Here is a 20,008-nt window from a genome sequence, read left to right on the forward strand (position 1 = left end):
AGGCAGGAATGTTGGGTTGTAAACCCATTGACACTCCGATGGAGCAAAATCATCGTCTTGCACATGCTTCCGGTGAGTCGTTTGCTCAACCGGAGCAGTATCGTCGTTTGGTTGGACGGTTGGTGTATTTGTCGGTCACTCGACCAGAGTTGAGTTATTCAGTGCATGTTTTGGCACAGTTTTTGAGTGTTCCACAAGTTTCTCATTGGGATGCGGCTGTTCGTGTCTTGCGCTATCTTAAGGGTAGTCCGGGACAAGGTATTTTGTTGCGACCTATGAAGGATGTACGCTTGACGACGTTTTGTGTGACAGTGATTGGGCGGCGTGCCCGTTGACTCGACGTTCCTTGTCAGGATATTTTATTTTCTTAGGTCGTTCCCTTGTTTCTTGGAAGACTAAAAAACAGACTACCATATCCACATCATCGGCTGAATCTATACCTGTCTATGGCTTTTACTACTCGTGAGTTGAAATGGTTGAAGCAGTTGTTGTTTGTTCTTGGTGTTAATCATTCTTAGCCTATGCAGTTGCTTTGTGATAGTCAGTCAGCCCTGCATACACCTAAGAATCCGATGTTTCATGAACGTACGAAGCATATTGAGGTAGATTGTCATTTTGTTCGTGATGAGTTGTTAAACGGTAATATTTCTACCTCATATGTTTCGACTGGTCATCAGTTGGCAGATATTCTTACCAAGGCTCTTGGACGTCAGCAGTTTGGTTTATTGTTACGCAAGTTGGGCATTCGCGATTTGCATGCTCCAACTTGAGGGGGAGTATTAGAGTCGGTTTGGTGTATTTATGTTGAGTTTGTATATTTGTTAAGTTTATCTTGTTAAGAGTTTTAGGCAAGTTAGGTTTCCTATTGTACTATGTATATACATGTGATTAATATCAATGCAAAGGCTAAGCCGTTTTCTCCAATATTTCTTGAGTTTAACATATATGCATGCTCTTATGCTTTTGTAGTCTGCATATTGTTACTGTAAGGACTTTCTGGATGGCATTTGTAACATTATTTCAGAATAAAGCTTAGTTTATCCTTCTGTTGTATGCTAGGAACAGAACATGATCATGCTTATTATTCAATCTGCTATCTGAAACTATTTGTACATACAACCTAATTTTTGCAAACTCCGTGTCTAAAGCTATCAAGAAGCGCATGGAGAAAGATGTAGATAAAGTCCAAAAGATTGCCCGGCTTATTAAATCAAACATAGAGGACCTTGATAGAGATATAAAATGCTTTGATTAATTTGGTTGACTTTATATCTTTGAACATCTGAGCTGACTATTGACCTTTCATTTTCTGCCAGAATCATTCAAGCCTGCAGAAGCCTCAATGTAAAAAAAGGTACAGCTATTGAGCGTACCAGGTCAACACAGACAGTGTAAGTTCTACGCGTCAAAGCAATGCTCATTGTTGTCATGGGTGATATGGTTGATATGATGATTTCTTGGCCTCTTTCCCACTCATTTTTTGCTCCACAAATTTCCATTGAATTTGTTGGTTTGTATTCCGTGTCAGTGATTTTCATTAATAGAAACTAGAGTAGCTAAGCTCCTGTATTGTAGTCTTGGACTATGGTAAATCATGTCATCAAGTGTTAGATGATGTAGGCTGAAGCACTTAGAGTAATTACAGGATTCAATTGTGGTTAAAACCTCCATTATGCGGGTTTGTAATATATGTTCGATTGAGCTTTGGATGCCCTGTAAAACAGAAATGTCTGAATATTTTATTCGAAGAAGAAATTAAGGACTTAGAATATTATTTAGTCATGCACATGAATGGTAATTTCCTTTGTTATTTTAAGGTAATACCCGTGTGTGTAAAGGACAGTAAACCAAGTTTAGCATCTAGCAAATTCTTCTATAGTGATTCTATGAAGTCTGTTGTGCTCAATTGTGTTACTTGTTATCTTTGTTTACAGTGCATTAAAAAAGAAATTGAGAGACAAAATGGCAGAGTTTTAGGTAAATGTCAATTTTTAATAGAAGAGCCATTTTTACATGTTTGGTATCCTGCTTACTTCAATTCTTTGCAGACATTACGTGAAAATATTCATCAAGAGTACCGGGAAGTTGTTGAACGTCGTGTTTATACAGGTTGGTTTTTTAACTTACTGAAAAGAAATGTGTTCATATTTGTGCTTTAAGCTTGACAATAATTGATGATATGTCTTTGATTTTCTAAATTCATAGTAACGGGTCAAAGAGCTGATGAAGAGGTGAATGGTTAATTTCTTGTGTGGACAAAACTCTAATGACCTGCGAAGATGCAAGTTTGTTTTTGCTTACTCGTGCTATGCTCATGTTTGCTTTCAGACAATTGATCAATTAATCGAAACTGGTGAATGGTGATAGTGAACAGATCTTTCAGAAAGCAATACAAGAACAAGGTCGTGGTCAGGTGTGTCTTGTTTCCCTGATTTCCGTTTTCTTTCCTCTCATATGTTCTTTGTTCTATTAATGAGGAGAAAATCTAGGTGGAGTCAGAAGATTGCACGCATAAATGCATAATCAGCCTCTTGGATCGTTTTAAAAAAAAATATTAGCTGCAAAATTTATAGTGCAGTGGTGCAGTAAGGTCCGGTCAATACAATATAATTGCTTGGATAACCTGGTTCTTAGCCGCATTTGACTCTAGGCTACCCTTTACTGCAGTTCAGTTTAACAATTACCTTGTACGAGCTCATTTTGGTCAGGTTGTGAGGCTAAATTAGTGGAATAGCCCCTGATTTGCATGTCAAGGCCAACCTTGGTTAGCCACACTACTTCGTAGTTCATGCTAAGTGCCATAATTTCTCATAGGTGGGCTCTGGTCAGTTGAATGAGAAGCATATGTTATGCACAGCTTTATATTTGAACGAAATTATTAATTTTAACTCGTACTCTCTTTGGCCATAAATTAGTGTCACATAATCCCAATTCTTCATAATTAGAATTTGATATGATTAATTTGAAAGACATTCATATAATAGTTTAATCATTTGCACACTTACCAGTTGATCTTATTATGAATATCTTGAATATTAGACATTGTGACAGCCATGTTCTGAAATTCAAATAACAGACACACGTATCTATCTGTTCTCATAGCAATCCTTAACAATAATGTCATCTTTATAATGAATCAATCGTGTATCTAAATATCTATGATTGCAGATAATGGACACACTTTCAGAAATACAAGAACGCCATGATGCTGTAAGAGATGTAGAGAGAAAGATGCTTGAGCTGCAACAAGTATATCAATTCGCTATTAGCCTAAACTTTTTGGTGCATGTTTGGTTCACATAGGAATTAATCTACCATGAGAAGTTTGTTCTAAGAAAAATCATCTCCGTAGTGAACTTTCTAAGAAACAAGATACTCGGGTTTGCTTTTTCTTAAAGCTTAAGGTAATAAAACTTGATATTAACAGGGAAGATTGTGACCTACCAAGGGACAACGGTTCTCAACTCCTCAAGGAAATCCACTTCCCCAACTCAAGCCAACCAAAAACATGTTAAAAATTCCTAGGAAGTCTCATGTCCTCAATTATTAGGTTGGTTCAATTTTCCTTTGTTGCGGGAATAAGGTCTATCGGATGATTACACTTGCACCAAAGTCCAAAGAACATGTCTTCTGCCGTAAAATATTATACCCAAATAGTAATTTGTTCTGTTTATCCTCTATAATGTGCTAAGGCCCGGTTTTTCTGCTCTGCTCTGCTCAAATCTAATCTGCTCTTCTTTTCTTTGTTATGTTCTATTTTCAAATAATAATAATTAATATTTAATAATAATTAATATTGTATTGATGATAATGATTTATGTGTTTTAAAAAATAATAATAATAATTAATATTTTTTAATCATAATAATAATAAATAATAATTATCAATAATAATAATTATAATAATAATTAATAATTCAAAATATTAAGAATTAATATTTAATAATAATATTAATTAATAATAATAATTACAATTCTTTCCAAAAAAAAAAAATAATAATAATAACAATTTCTTTTTTTTTTTTTAAAGAAAACTAATAACAATTTCTAATATTTAAGGAGCATAATAATAACACTTAATATATTTTTTTAGGAAATAGTAATACTTAATATTCATCGTATAGCACTCCGAATTTGGAGGGTTAATCGATCGGAAAGCGACAAATGAAGATGTTGAAAATGACAATCATATTGAAGTAGATGGTTAATTCACCACGATGTTAAACTCTTATCTAATTATATTCCTATTTTGATATGCGGTTGTAATAATTTTAAGATGTTAAATTATTGTCTTTTATCTTTCTACTATTAACATATGTGAAATATGATACACATTTATTTATGTTTTCACTCACCTAAATCAATGGTGTGCACTTAATAATAATAATAATAATAATAATAATAATAATAATAATAATAATAATAATAATAATAATAATGTCGAAATCTGTTTTGCTCTACTACCTAGAAGCTCAAAAGAACGAGGCCAAAACCAATCAACCAACTGCTCTTCTCGTCTATAGCGCATTAAGCAACCACTGATGCATTGTATATATATATTTGCCATGGATTCATGCTCATGAAATTTTAGGTTCTACAATGGGCTAATTGAAGTATATGTCAATTTATGTATGCAGATTTTTCAAGATTTGGCTGTCTTGGTCGATGTCTTGGGAGATTTGCTTGACAATATTGAATCAGAGGTAAATAGAAAGAAAGCAATTATTTCCATGGGAATTCTGATTGTAACTAATAATACTTCCTCTATGAACTTTTTTTTTTATTTTTTTTATTTTTTCAATTGCGTTGTGATTTACTAAACTAAATTGAACTGAGATGAATTGAACTGAATTGAACTGATTGGAGTTGAACTGAACTCAAATGAATTGTTTATGGGAGAAGGAAATTAAAAACTAAACTGAACTGAATTGAGCAAAACTGAACTGATTGAAGCTGAATTGAAGTGAACTGAACAGAAATTAACCTGAAAAGAATAGGCCCTAAGTATAAAAAGTTAAGTATTAAAACTAATTAAAGCTCCGTGAACTTATGTTATTTTTTTGCTAATTCCGATCTCAATTCGGTAACTCAAGGACTAAAATGGCCCCAAAAACCTTAACCGAATATTTTTTGACACGTAAATCGATGAAAAAATTGAATCGTGTTGCAATTACAATTTATAAGAACTTTTGGACTGCAATTTGTAATTTTTTTTAAATGGATACAATTTGCAAAATATTAACTTTAAATGACTATAATTTGCAAATTTTTTCCAAAATAATCCCAACTTTGAATTATTTTTTAATAATCCGAACTTTTAGGGTCATTAGCTTAATATGGTTCCAAGTGACCGGTGACCTGTTAAAGAGATTTTTTTTTTTTTTTTTTTTTTAAGTGACACGTGCCAGAACTTCATAGGTTGAAAAACTTTATTTATACAAAAAAAAAAAATTCCCACACCCAACAGTCCAACACCCACGCAACCCACCGGCCACCACCACCATTCCGGCAACCCCCTTTCCTAAAGCCAGACTAGGTTCCCTAGCCCTTATCTCTCGCCGGAATGGTTGTAATTGGGTGCCGAATCTCTGTATTTGATGGTGAATTGGATGTTGCGGGGCTGCTGGGTTGTCGCTGCTTTGGTTGCGCCATTACGATGGCTGGTGGTTGTTGTTGGGGTTGTGCGGCGGTTGCGATGTGAATAGAGGTTTGCGGGACTGTTGTGTTGCTGCGCCAGGAGTTTAGATGGCTGATTTCTACGACAGGGCGACCATGGTGGTTGTTTGGTGGTGATGCAGGCTGCAATTTTTATTGCAACTCCCTCACTCAAGCTCTTAATTCTCAATCTTTCCCCTATTCAAATGGTACCCCTTTGATTTTAATCTCCTTTTTTTTTATTATTGATTTTTACTCCATATGTTTTGATTTTGAGCTCAATTTCTTGTAATTTGTGCAGGGAATGTACTGATTTTGGAAGCATGATAAACAGATTTTTGGAGTAAAAATCAATCAAAAAAAAGGAGATGGTGGTTGTTTCGAAGTTACCGACGCCGGTGCAGGGGAGTTGGTTTTGGGTGCCGACGGGGGTGACGGGAAGGGGTTGTGGTTGGCGATGGGGCAGGATGGGGCTGGGTTTGTATTTTTTTCTTAACTCGGGCAGCTAACGCGCGCGATGCGCGCGTCATAGCTAGCCATATCTTGAAGGTTTTTTTGGTTTGGCTTTTAAATCACAAAATTAGTTAAATTAACGATAAGAGAAATTTTTCCTAAAAAAAAAAACAATAAGAGAAAATATGTAATCAACTATATTTAGGTGGTATAAATGTTCAAGACAACTAACATTTATGAAAGCATAAAAGTACATAAATATTTCAGAAGGTATAGTTGTCTAAACACTATTTATTTTAGAGGGAAGGGGAGGGGGGTCGATTTCGGTGGGGGGATCAGAGAGGGGGGCCGATTTCTAGTGGGGGGAAAGGAAAGGGGGTGATTTTCGGTTCGGGGTGGGGGAGGGGGTAGTAGTGAGGTGGAGGGGTGGCAGTTGAGGTGGCTAGGTTATTTTTTTTTTTTTAATTTTAATTTTTTCTTTTTTTTTTTGAATAAACTTAACGGAACCTTAATGGATTCCGTTAAGTGGTAGTGAAATTTTAATTATGTGATTTTAGGTGGTAGCAAAATAAAATAAAAAGTTAAACAGGTAGCAAATGTGACACAAGGTTTTTTCGCTGGTAGTAAATGTCAATTTTTCCTTATTTTTATCAATTTTTTCTTAAAAAAAAAATTGAACAATGATAATTAACGAAACCATATAATTATAAACTATATAATTAAGAATAAATAAACAATAATCGCTATTAAATTAATGTTTTATACAAAGTATTAAGTGTATAATAGTTGAATGTAAATCATATTTAAAAGATTGCAAAGATGGTTAGATTATTCATTCATTTCTCAAGAAAAATTGTAAAAGCGTACAAAATATAGAAATGTTGTAATTACTATACCTTAAGGAAAATGGTGTAATATACTTCATATATAGAAGAAGAAAAAAAGAAAGGATGTACTAGATTACTATGCAAACTTTGATTATTATTGTTTGGGCCAAGTCCATTGTCATAGGCCCAATGACCTGAAATTACGAAAATACTACTCCATGATGTAGCCCATCATTAATCATTGCAAAGTATAGATCTACCCTTAAGGCCTTAATCTGTGCAATTAAGTACAACTTCTACCACCTGAAAGTATAACTATAAATAGCACTCCAATCATTAATAAGGGTAACTTTTTCCTAATTCTCTCTCCTTCTCTCTCTACTTTTCTCTCTCTAAGTACTCTATCTATTTTCTCTCTCTATAAAGTACTCTTGCTGACTTAAGCATTGGAGGGGATTTCCCGAGTCACACCCCCGGGGCAGCTAACTTTCTCTATTTTGCTGGTCGAGCTCTCGGACCTCAAGGCAGAGCCCTCGGACTTACCCTAGCTAAGCGGAGCTGAAGGACATTTGGGCATCGGACAATAACTTTAGGACATCTTGATATACCTTGTAATACCCTAACATGCTTAGGAGGATTCTGTTTCCGGAAATAGGTGGCTCCGTCTGTGGGAATAGCAAACAAAAAGCTACGGTGAACACTAGGCGTCCCCGCAGCATATATCAAGATCCTATTAGAGAAGCTCCGATTCTCTTGGCTAGGCATGCCCATGTAGTTGAGGAAATAGTACCCCATGCTCGAAGCAAGCCCGCGGGAGAGGTGATGAGCCCCAATGTAGTCACTTTTTAGGATTTGGAGCAGCTGGCACCTAAATCAATAGAAACGTTGAAGAAAGTCTGAGGGCACTTGTCAACCCGGGCGAGGGACAAAGTAGGTTGGGGGACGCTCCACAGCCTAATTCTCAGCCTCACTTGTCCCAGATCCATCAAGCCTCTTCCCTACCTTAGTGCCAAGAATCCCGTCATTCACGACCACATCAATCTCCCAACTGCCGGCAGGAGTCAAGGCAGCCAAGTTGACCAAGAGATGCTAGAGAGATAATCAATGAGCGAAGGCTAAAGGAAGGAACTTTAGATGCCCATCAGATAATCAACTCAAGGCGGGAGAACTCTAACGAAGAAGATGATCCATCCTAGAGAGGTCAAACTAGAGTTCACTCTCAGCATGGTTCAACTAGATACCGGGATAGTTTAGTAAACTTAGCTACTTCAAGGCAAAGAAGAGGGGCCTATCCTCGGCCTACCCGCTCAACAAGTGGAAGCCCCGAGCGTCCTCCCTTCCCTGGCCAAAGAAGGCTTGGGATTGTCAAGAATATCACCGCCTTTAGCCAGGAGATAATGAACACACCTATCTCCCCGAAGGTCAAAATCCCTACATTAGAGCCATATGATGGAAAGACAGACCTAACGGACCATTTAAACGCTTACAAGGCACAACTGGGAGTCCAAACCAGGTGTGAAGCCTCTTGGTGCAGATTCTTCCCCACCACTCTCAAAGGCATAGTCTAGACATGGTTCAACAACCTTACCCCAAGGAGCATCAGAACATTTGACATGCTAGCTAGCCAATTCAAAAAGCATTTCATCGTTGGGAGTAGGCAAACAAAGACTAGCGTTCACTTGATGACTCTGAAGCAAGGAGAAAATGCAAGTCTTAAAGACTACATCAAGAGGTTCAACACTAAGTCTCAACTCATTCTTGACCTCTAGGAAAATGTTGCTTTCACAGCTTTTTTCTTCGGGCTCAAGTATAACAAGCTGAAGTTCGAGCTTGTGTATGATAAAGTTACTACCTTCTCCGAAGCTATGGAGAGAGTTGAAAGATCATTTAGGCCAGCGAGGTGTGCAAGGCTCCCTTGGCTAAGGACAAGAGGAAAAGAAAGCACGAATACAACTATCATGAGAATAGAAACAGAAAGCCGAGAAAGGTCGAGAGTGATGATGAAGGACTTAGATACAATGCTGATAGGCGTGAGATCTATATGGACATAAAGAACACGACTATCCTTCCTATTCCGATACCAATGAACACGCCGATAGCGAAGGAACAAAAAACTCTGGTGCGATTACCATCGGGTGTGTGGTCATACCACCCGGAATTGTCGGGAACTCAAGAGAGCACTTGATAAACTAGCATATTAAGGCAAGCTTAACCGATACCTCAAAGACCCCCCAAAAGAGAAACAGAGGAGCAAGGCTTCCAGAGTTATGCAAGAAGATCATAGCTCAGCTGAGACCAACATGAGCATGAATGTCATATCCGGGGGATTTGCCTCCAGGGTCTTTTCTTACAGGCCACACAAAAGTCATTTGCAGTTGCTTGGGAGCCAATCTACGATATCGGCACCCCCTCATCCATCCTGAAGGATCCTCTCATGGTCTTCGAGGATTACCCTGCAAAGAAAATCCAAAGGCCCCATGATGACCCTCTAGTGATCCATATGAAGGTTGTCAATGCCAACGTCAAAAAGATCTTGGTGGATAGTGGGAGTTCAGCTGACATAATCACTTGGAAATGCCTTGAACAGATGTGTTTCGGCAGAGGAGACCTTATATCGCTAGATAAGCCATTATTCGGCTTCGGATGGCAACATGTTTACCCTTTAGGAACAATCAAGCTACCAATCCGCTTAGGGTAGAAAAAGAAGGAAGAAGCTTGGTATTCACATTCTTAGTTGTGGACACCCCTCTGCCATACAACATGATCATTGGTCGGCCCTTACTCAACAAGGTTAAAGCCGCAATCCCAACTTATCATCTGCTTCTTCAATTCGAGACTGATGATGGCTCCGTGGGAAAGTTATATGGAGATCAGTTTGAGGGGAGGAAATTCTATATAGATAGCTTGAAACAACCCAAAACCTCGGTTAATCAAGAGGTTAAGGGGTCCAAGTTAAAGGCAATGGACGTAGATGAACCGGAACTTTCCGTAATGAACATCTACATGGCTGAGAATCCCAAGCAATATGGTAGGCCTAAGCCTATTGAGAAAGATGAAAGCATATCCCTAGATGACCCCACTCGAATTGTGAGAGTGGGAAAGAATTTAGACTACCAGCTCAAGGAAAAGATCATCGAAGTACTTATAGAATTCCAAGATATCTTCGCTTTTACAGCAGATGAAATGCCGGGCATAGACCCCAAGGTCATGACGCACAAGCTGAATATCCAAGAGGGCTACAAGCCTGTCAAGCAAAAGCTAAAGCCTGTCAATCAAGCAGCAGTAGTAGAGGTTAAAAAGTTTTAAAAGTGGGTTTCATTCGAGAATGCCAGTATACTGAGTGGTTATCAAATGTTGTGCTTGTGAAGAAGACAAATAGCTATTGGCGTATGTGTGTGGACTCAACAGATTTGAACAAAGCCTGCCTAAAGGATGATCACCCTTTCCTAAAGATCGATAGGTTGGTGGATTCGACCGTTGGTCACGCCCTCCTAAGCTTCATTGATGCCAATCCCGGGCACCATCAAATACCCATGTCTTAAAAAGATCAAGCCTACACATCATTCATCACCAGCAAAGGGGTATACAGCTATAATGTTATGTCATTCGGCCTGAAAAACCCCGGTGCAACATAATAACGCTTGATGAACAAAATCTTTAAAGGGCAGCTGGGCCGAAACATTGAAGCTTAAGTTGATGACATGATCGTTAAAAGCAAAGAGAGCTCAGATCACATTGTAGACCTAAGGGAAACATTCACAACCCTTAGAAAATATAAAATGAAGCTCAATCCAAGCAAATGTGTCTTCAAGGTACAAGGGGAAAGTGCCTCGGCTTTATGGTGGATCAACATGACATTAATTCCAACCCGGATGAAATCCAAGCAATCCTTGACATGGAGTCCCCCCGGAATGTGAGAGAAGTGCAACGTCTCACAGGTTTCTTAGCTGTGCTGGGATGGTTTTTATCTCGGTCAGCTGATAAAAGCTTATTCTTTTCCAAGGCCCCCAAGCGGCCTAAGTCATGTGGGATGAGGAAGTTGAAAATTCCTTTTAGCAATTGAAAGAGCATTTGATGAATACCCCAAAGCTCGTTAGCCCCTTATCGGGGAAATATTGTTTGCATACTTGGCCATATCTAACTATGCCCTTAGTGTAGTTCTGGTTGTTGAGAGAGAAGAAGGCCAAATACCCGTCTATTTTATTAGCCATGCCCTAAGAGGGGTAGAGACACGATACATTCTCATCGAGAAAGTAGTGTATGCTTTAGTGATGGCTAGCAGGAAGTTCAAGCCATACATTTAAGCACACCTGATTAAAGTTCCCACTAGCCAGCCAATGAAGAAAGTACTAGAAAGAAAAAATCACTCCTCCCGAATGAGAGGTTGGTTAGATCAATTGGCTGATTTTGGAATTAAATTCGAGGCCCGCAAAGCCATAAAATCACAAGCCTTAGCTGACTTCATAGCCGAGTGCACCCACAGGCTTACCCCGATGGACACCTCCGCCCCCGGGTTCTTTTTGTGGATGGGTTGTCTAGTAAGGATAGAAGTGGGGCTGGGTTAGTCATCACCTCTCCGAAGGGAGAAAAGTTCGAATATGCTGTTAAGTTCGCTTTCCATATCAAACAATGAAGCCGAGTACGAAGCTCTTATGTTGAGGCTAAACTTGTGTCAATTCATGAAGATCAAGTTAGTTCAAGTATGCTCGGACTCCCAACTTATTGTGGGGCAAATGACTAAAGAATCTGAAGTGAAGGAAGCTAAGAAAACATGAAGGCCTACTTTGAGAAGGTTGAGAGGTTGGCCAAGTTGTTTGAAAACTTTGAAATCAAACACATCCCCCGCTCGGTAAATTAGCAAGCCGATGTACTTGCTCGATTGGCAAGCCCAGCTGAGGGAGCAACTCCTCAAAACATTATGTGGGAGATCCTGGAAAAGCCAAGTACTTATGAGCCCGCCATTGTGGAAATTGATAGAGGGGATACTTGGGTGGATCAAATCATTCTTTACTTGAAGGCGAAATTGCCAACTGGCACCCCTGGCTATTAGACAATCAATAGTGTGCTGAGTGGTTCATACTAAATGATGAGATCCTTTACAAGAAATCCTTCACTCACCCATTGCTCAAATGTGTCACCCCGAAGGAAGAAAATTATGTCCTTAGAGAAATTCACGAAGGGGCATGTGGTAGCCATCAAGGCGGAAGAACCATAGCAGGAAAAGTGCTGAGGGCTGGGTTTTATTGGCCAACCTTAAGGCATGATATCGTGAAACTTGTAAAGAAATGTGAAATATGTCAAATTGTTCGCTGACTTCCTTCATCTCCGAGCCAACCCCCTCACATACATTCAATCGATCTTACCCTATGATCAGTGGAGCATGGATATCTTTGGGCCTTTCCTTGTGGCTTCAGGACAAACAAAGTTTCTGATAATAGTTGTTGATTATTTTACTAAGTGGATTGAGGCTGAGCTGGTGGCAACAATCACTGATAAGAAAATTCAAAAGTTCATATGAAGGAACATCATAACTCGCTTTGGGGTGCCATGTATCTTGATCTCTGACAACGGTCGTCAATTAAACAGCATGCCAACTAAAGAATATTGTGGGCGGTTTGCAATTCAAACAAATTTCTCGTCTGTATGCCGACCCTAAACAAATGGGCAACCTGAAGCAACGAACAAAACAATCTTAAAGGGGTTAAAAACAATGTTGGAGGGTACAAAAGGCTCTTGGGTGGATGACTTACGCGGGATTTTGTGGTCCATTCGTACCACTACCAAAGAGGCTATAGGGAAAACACTTTTTGCCTTAGTGTATGGAAGTGATGTGGTGCTCCTAGTAGAGGTCGGAATCCCATCTCCTCTAGTCACCTTCTATGACTATGCCCAAGATGCTGAACTGAAGCCCTTAGCCTAAGACCTCATTACCACAAAATAAGGAATAAGCAACACACAATACACAACTGTCAAGTTGCATAGGCGATCACTAGAATTATACAGAGCGCCTATGTTAGATAAGCATTTTGTATGTTGAAACCTGTAGAGCGCCTGTCTAAGTTAACCCCTCTATTTAATATATCCAAATTTTACCTACACAATATAGATCGCCCCACTATGTAACCGTTCTATAAGTATTTTTTTTTTAAAAAAATACAAAAAGAAAATATCATAACCCAATTGAAGCCCATCACCTAACCCTAAACATAACAAAGCCGCCCCCTACTTTAGATCAGAATATCATATCATCTCCCTTCTTTTTTTTTCTCCTTTTCTCTGATCTATTTTTCTTTCTCTCCTCTTCCCCCCTATTCTTCTCATTTTCCAGACTATTGACGTCGTCCAACGAGGTCCAATTCTCTGGCTCATTTTCCTAACATTGAGGGTGTGAAATCACGCCTGTAAAAGTATAACCATCGACCCAGCATCTCATGCCCTCCAGTGCATCACCTAGCAACTGTTAAGGTTAAGTTCTCTGACCGAGCTTTTCACGCCCACCAGTCCATCATCTAGCAGCCTTCTCACGCCACCACCAAACTACTTTCTCACGCACAACATCGAGTCAAAATTCAGCCACCGTGGAAGCCCACCGCCATCGCAAACCTTTTTGCTTTAAGGTTTTTTAATTTTAGATCTGATTATAATTTAGGTTTGAATATAAATCTAGTTTTACTTATTTTGTTTGATTCAAATTCCGATTAGAATTAATTTGTTTATGTAATTTTAATTTTAGGTTCATAATTGTATAGTTGCGAATTTTTGGAATTTCGGATGTTTTTTTATGTATAATTTTAGTTTATAAGTTGTTTTTGGACATTTTGTAGTGTATAATTTCTGTTGTTTTTGTTATTACTTGGATATGATTTTAGTTTTTATTGTAATTTCTTGTGTTAATATTTGTTTAACTTTGTGGTGGTGTGGCGATTTTCTTGTGTAGTGTGTTGTAGGTGGCAGTGTGGTCGTGGGGATGGTGGCGGTGGGGGCTGGTGGGTCGTAGAGGGAGCAATGGGGGTGGGTTAAGGGGTGCAATTGTGAATTTGTTTTGAATTATTATTATTATTTATAATTTTTTTTTAAAAAAATTACGAAAAGAGAACTGTTATCTAAGATAGGCGCTCTCTATTTATGTGGATATAGAGCGCCTATCCTAATATGACTGTTCTCTTTTCCTTATTTTTTTTATTTATTTTATACATGTGATATAGAGCTGTTATCTTAGATAGGCGCTCTATATTAAGTATAATATAAAGCGTATGTAGACTTTATAGGGCACCCCCTCAGAAGAACGCTTCTGAGGCAACCTCTATTCCCTTTTTTAGGCGATCTTTATTCCCTATTTTGTGGTAGTGCCTACTCCTAGAGAAAAGAGGGGATGCTCTACTTCGCTCCATAGCATACAAGCAGAGGGTCACTCGTTACTACAACAATAAAGTCAAGGCTAAACCCTTAGCTGAGGGTGATTAGGTACTCAGAAAATGTGAAGCTGCTAGCAAACCCCTTGCATTGGGAAAGCTGAGCCCAAATTGGGAGGGGCCTACAAGATCAAAGAAGCCATTCGCCCAGGGACCTTTTGCTTACAGACTCCTAATGGCAAGGACCTCCCCCGACCATGGAATATAATGCGGACAACCTAAGAAGGTTTTACATCTAAGAATGGCATTCCCTTACAATGATCCCCTAGGGGCAATAAGAACCGATAAGAAGAGATCAATTTTTATAGTGCATCATTGTAATATTTTTGCTTTATGTTAATATAATGAAAAAACCCCCCTCAACTGGGATGTTAGCCCCATATATTTTGCATTCTTTGTTGTTTTGTTACTTGTAATTTATTTTCTATCTTTTATATCGCTTATTAGCATAACCGACAAGCATTTAACAGCACTGCATGCCTGAAAAAGGGCATTCCGGTTCGCTGAGTTATCAATAACAAGTTTGTTCCAATGTTTGGGGCAAGATGCTAGCCTATACTCGAACATTTGAGATAGAGTCCTGGCAAAGTCGTTAACATAACTTGGGGCTCGTTTAGCCCTCAACCTGCTCCAAAGGAGGGGTAAGCTCAACTCTCAGACTCTCAATAACTCAGGGCTCATTTAGCTCTCAAGCCTATTTTAAGAGTTGGAATAGCCCATCTCTCATACAACTACCAACTTGGGGCTCGTTTTAACCCCTAACCTATCTTTATTATAAAATAGTCTATCTAATATTTATAACTAAGGGCTCGTTTAGCCCTTCGACTTCTGTTTAAAATACAAAATCAAGTTTTGATTGAAAACTAAGGAAACAAGTCACTCATGAATCAATAACATGGGGATCGTTTAGCCGTCACCCTACTCTGAAAAAGCAAGAATGGCGTATCGAAGTCACTCGTCAAGTACTTGGGGATTTTTGGCCCCTAAAGTTCAGCGATTCAACAAATAAAGCCGAAGAAAAAACATGTAATTTCATTACGTCAATGAAGCTAAGTCAAGAGTTAAGTTGTTCATCAAATCTAAGACAAAGTGCCACAAGTTGAATACATCCCAAGAAACATTAGCAAATCAAATACAAAAACCCGAGCCTGAGAAGCTATTTATCGGTCTCGCCCTACTGATTCTGCTCAGCTAAAACATTCCTCTGTTCCTCCGCCTCAACCTCAACAATAAGAGCACTAATTTTATCTCGCACCTTAGAATAGGATTACTGCAATCCGAAAGCAACAAAGGCTGTCTCCATGTGGCCCCGAGCATCTACAATACCGACCTCGAAGGCCTGATATCCTAACTCAGCCTGTAAGTCAGCAAAGGCTGGGGACTTCTTATATTCAGCAATCACCTCTGCTTTCTCCCGAGCCTCAGTCATTTCCTTCTTCACTACCGTCAGCTAGTTTATCTTCTTCTTATGCAGGTCGGTCGCCTTCTTCTTCTCGTCAGTGGCCTTAGCAATATTGGCCTCAAGGGTCTGGATGTGAGTACTCCCAGCCTCTTTGGCATCAGCAAGGTCCTTCTTGGCTTTCTTCAATGCTTCCTGTTTCAGTTGGTGGATTTGATTTCGAGCCTCCGATAGCTCTGTCTGTAGTCCTTCCATATCCTACTAAGTACTCTTCTTATACTGCTTAGCCAGCACACTCAAAGTCACGCCGACTTTCATGAAAAAATAAACGATTAATAAAACCACCCAAGGGCAGGGAAAACAATCGCAATATATAAAAATTACTTTCAAGAGGCCATCAAAAGTAGAAGCAAGGAATCTATCCGGGTTTTTCCTCACTGCCCTCTCATCATTTAAGGAAGCAAAGCGGGACATGAGATCATTCACCATAGGCCTACGACCTATTTGAGTCAAAGTCAAGAAAGACTTAGGGAACAGGGGGGAACCTTACCCTCATGCTCCTCTTCAGCCTCGTCCTCGCCCTCACTTTCAATGCGAGGAAGCTTCCCCTGATGCTTGCTTCCTCCAGCTTCAAAAAGATCAGTATGTTAGGAGACCACAGGAGAGGCATGGAGAGACCTCTAATCATCCACCGCAACAGTCGTAGCTTGGGAAGATCCTTCGCCCCTCATAGCTGGTTTCTTCATGGATTTCGGATTCTAAAAAGGAAAAACGCAAACTGAATAAGTTATTAAGAAAAACAAACAATCGATTAAAAAAAATCAACTCTATGAAGAGGTGCATACCAAGGGAGGAGGCGGAATGCTCATCTCTCCTTTGTTCAAGGAGGACTTAATCTTCCCAGCTCGAAAGTTCACGCTTGACATCTTCCGTTGAAGCTTGCCTTTCAACTGGCTGTATGCAACACCTGCAAATAAACACGTTAGTCATAAAACCCGGGGAAAAACATATAAAGAGTTAAAAAAAATTTAAATAAACAAAAGCAAGTCCTACCCCTATCGTAAGCTTGGCTCAGGCCTACGACACTAAAAAAACGCCCTTTCTTGAAGTGCTTATCCTTCAAAATCCACATGGTTAGACGGTTCTCTTTCGATCCTTTTTCCCTAAAGGATTGCAACCAAATAGCTCCCACAGCTTCCTCAACACTCATGGCAGGGACATTGTAGTTCAAACCAACCCATGGCCGCTATGATGTTGATGTCGGGGTATCCTCCAACCCCCCCATGAAAAATGAAAAGAAATGCATGGCAGAAACCCTTTTGGCTCGAGGGCTTTATGCGTATGGTGAGGTAGAACTCCCTATCATGAAAAGCATACCACCCATAACTATCTGCATTACCCGGGATCTACTGAAACCTATGGGTGTTCGTAATGGCGATTATGGTACAAGGTGTGCCCAGTATACTTTAAGTTATACTCTATCTACAATTCCTCAATAAAGGGGTATAAGGGAAACCTCAACCCATTATCTAAACAATCCTTATATACAGCTATATACCCGGGCAGAGGGTTATCTACAATGCTATCACCCCCAGGGGAAGAAATGAGAAAAGGTTCCTTAATATGATATTGGGTTTGAAAGTGTCTAGTCCCTTCCGACAAAGATCTAAGCCAAGCGGTGGAAGGGAAGCATATAGAGGGACTAATCCTCCTAATTGGTGTCTTAAAATGCACCGGCGCCCCAAGAGAAGTAGATGTATCATTCTAACTCGACATAGTCACCACACCATCAACGAGCAATTTGTTCGAACAACCCCTAGCAGTTGGTTTACGTGCAAGAGAAACTTTCCTAGGGGAAGGAGGTAAGTAATAATCAAAGCCTAAATCATGCTCAAGGGAAGGGTATGGCATGTAAGATGGTGGAAAACCTGAAGTAATCGACATATCAACACTACTACCAATCACATTTGTTACAAGCCTCTCATCTGACCAGATTTCCTTTGACAAGTCATACGACATATGGCCTGGGAGAGAATCCGAATAACCTTGAGTCACTTGGTCGTTCATAATACATGTAAAGCTCAACTCAAGGTTACTCGAAGGATGTTCTAATATACATACAAGGACACAACAAGTGTATCTCTAAGCCTAACATCATCAATAGCACAGCCGAGGAACATTCAAGCATACAAGAAAAAAATTAGCAAACAATTACAAAACATGAAGATGTGATACTTAATGCATAAAAAACTAAGTATAGAGTGCTCACCAAGTGGTCAAAGAGGCTGGAGGAATTCTCTTGAAGCAAGACTAGCTCACCCTGGGCCAAGGTACTCCTACAATATCAAACAAATATTCAAGTGTTAGAAAATTCTCAAAGATTAGACCGGACGAAGATAAAAAATTCATATGCAAACCCTCATACGAGCCAGGCTCTCATCACCACTCTCAAAAGAAAAATAAAATGAAGTGAGGCCCAATATAAAGAAAAAGCGAAACTGGTTTGCAATCTAGTCCCAAGAACTGCAAGTTGAGCCCTTTAAAGCACTACCCTTGAGTTCAAGCAAGACCGAGCTCTCAATTACTCTACCCGCACATCCAGCCCCTCATCATGTGTGGTCGGGCCCTCGGCGTATTTATTCTCGGCCTGCACGCTACGTCCACTTAGAATTCTCTTGGCAAAGCGAAACGCTCGCACACGACAATCCGTTGGCCGACAATCCGAGCTCTCGGCAAACACAACAAGAGTGTATCCTTTGACTCGGAGTGCCCAACACACGCAATTCGAGTACCAAGCATGTGTAAGCCGAGTGCCTAACCGGCGCGCACCAGGCTCTCGGCACACCTGGCAAGCCCTCGGCTTACCCCGCAATCCCCTCGGCCAACACCACCTCGGCTAGGTGCACGCACAACAGCCCCCCTCGGCCATCGCAGTGCGCCCTCGACAATGCCCTTAGGCCATCGGCTTTCCCAACAAGCCCTCGGCTTGTCAACCTAATAAAAAAAAACTCAATCTACTTACTAAATCCGAGAGCTAGGCTTTCCATTACCAAGCCTTCAGCAAGCTCAATCTACCCCTAAAATCTCTCGGCTTTCCTATCCTAAATCCAAGGACAAAGCATCAAACCCCATCACGACGCTCGACTCTGTACCCCCTTGGCATAGGCCGAGCGCTCGGCTCTACACACACCTCACACTCATCTCTCTTATTCCCTCTACCATACTTCTCAGAAAACACTCTTTTAATCCTCTCGGCTTTCCCTTCACAAATATAGGCCCTCATGTCTCGCCTTAATTCAAAGCCGGCTAGCTTGACACATCCTCGTATAAGGGCAGCAAGCCGAGCACTCGGCCCAGCAGCACCCCCACCGGTCGAGCACTCAGCCCAACAATTCCCTCGGTTCTCTCATCCAAACACAAAGCCTGCTACCCGCACTAACAACCTTTCGGATCTACCCTATCGGCACCTCACACATCCTTCGATTTCCCTCAAGCCCTTAGCTCTCGCCTTCCTCACTCCTATTCACATCTTACTCTCCGCTTGGCATACGCCTAACACGCAAATAGAGCGCTCAGTTTCACATCTCCTTGCTCGGCCTAAGACGCACGCCAAGCTCCCACCCAGATTTGCTAAAATCTCTCGGCATCAAGGTGTGCACCTCAGTCTCACTCAGCTAACCCTAAACACAAAACTACTTCCCTTCGCTACTTAAATCCAAAATTTGACCATGGCTATGTTCACCCAAAAATTCAAAATTCGAAATTCAAACACTTCAAGTTCAAAATTTTCAAGTACACAAACCCAAACATGTTTTTCGAATCTATCAAAATCGAATCAAAAAGTTAGAAATTTTTACTTACCTCTCGAAGATCTTGATGAACTTGGATGAACACCAAGCGATGTAACTGTAACACTCAAACTCTCAAGGAATTTGGGAGAGGATAGGAGAAAATTTAAGGATTTCTCTAAGGAAAATGAAAGAATGAAAAGCAAATTAAGTGAGGTGAGAATTCATATATTCAAAGTTTAGGAGAAGTGAACTCCTCAAAACTCTGGCTCAAATGGGCTTAGGTAATACTTGAGCCCAAAATATCTCTAAAGAAGGATTAAGCTTAATTTCAAGCTTAATTAGCATTCAATTGTCATCAGTTAACTCTTAATGCAAAGCTTAGCCGAAAATCAAGACAAGTCATGCCTTTAGCAATATATAGGGGGCTCAACCCAAAGAAGATAGTTAAAAAGGAGAAACACTCTCAATTTTC

The 20,008-nt window shown here is 39.9% G+C and overlaps 1 pseudogene; it reads left to right on the forward strand.

The window, feature by feature from the left end:
* Positions 1–20,008, forward strand: part of LOC145572366 (syntaxin-132-like) — a 48,233-nt pseudogene that overhangs the window by 9,548 nt on the left and 18,677 nt on the right.

The sequence above is a fragment of the Chenopodium album genome, chromosome 12 (assembly GCF_948465745.1).
Source record: "Chenopodium album chromosome 12, dcCheAlbu1.1, whole genome shotgun sequence".
NCBI classification, from domain to species: Eukaryota; Viridiplantae; Streptophyta; class Magnoliopsida; order Caryophyllales; family Amaranthaceae; genus Chenopodium; species Chenopodium album.